Source organism: Gouania willdenowi, chromosome 5, assembly GCF_900634775.1.
Source record: "Gouania willdenowi chromosome 5, fGouWil2.1, whole genome shotgun sequence".
In the NCBI taxonomy this organism is placed as follows: domain Eukaryota; kingdom Metazoa; phylum Chordata; class Actinopteri; order Blenniiformes; family Gobiesocidae; genus Gouania; species Gouania willdenowi.
The window spans coordinates 38,929,884-38,930,874 of record NC_041048.1 but is presented as its reverse complement, the minus strand read 5'-3'; positions in this window follow the sequence as shown (position 1 = coordinate 38,930,874).

Here is a 991-nt window from a genome sequence, read left to right as displayed (position 1 = left end):
GATTTAAACAATCTGTTCATACTTAAAAAGCCCTATTTGTTGCATATACAGTACATGCATTTATCAGATATATTTCTAATCATTTTAATCAGGAAATAGGAGTTCCAGGAACAAGCAAAATAAACCTGTTTGTTTTAACCAAACATTTTTCTCCATTCAACATAAAAGGATAAATTGACTGCACTTAGTCTTCATAAAATCTATTACCTACCGCACATGAATCAGTGGAATGTAGCTACACATTCCACTGATAGGAGAATCTTTATAGACCGTCCTTTGGGAGCAATGCAGGAAAACATTGATTTTCAAGGACATACATGATGTTACAGTTGGGATATACAGTCCTATTAAACATAAAGCAACATTCCCAGATTTTAAATCCAACTATTACACAGCCTTTGCTCTCATTGTGTCAATATATAAAATAGAAACTCAGCAAATGCTCTAAAGTAGGGACCAAATACTCAAGTGAGCCTTAGATTTTAAGTTGGAGTGATTTCAACATGATTGTGACCTAGTTTGCACTTCTACATATACATAAAATACTAAATATGAAAGAAACCCACAATATCCAAGCATTAAGTGATTGCTATCAGTCCCAACAGGATCTTCACTTTATTTTTTTTAGATTTTGTGACTAATTTCTATTTAATTAAGGGAAATGTCATAATTTGTGGAAAATTTAAAGATATTGTAATAATTTAGATTTTTTTTCAACTGTTTAACATTAAAACATGTCTACAATCATGCGATATAAGCCCCGGGAAAACTGTGAACCCCTACAAATGTTGAGCTTCATTTACACAATAATTCATTGGATGCGCCAAAGGGCCGGATTTGGCCCTCAGGCCATGAGTTTGACATTCGTGGTCTAAAGCATTGTGGAGGAAAATTAATCTAATCAAATTATAGCACTTATATTTAGTGATGCTTTTAACATTCATGTGTAAACATGACTATGAATAAAGAAACACAAAAATTCAGCACGAGG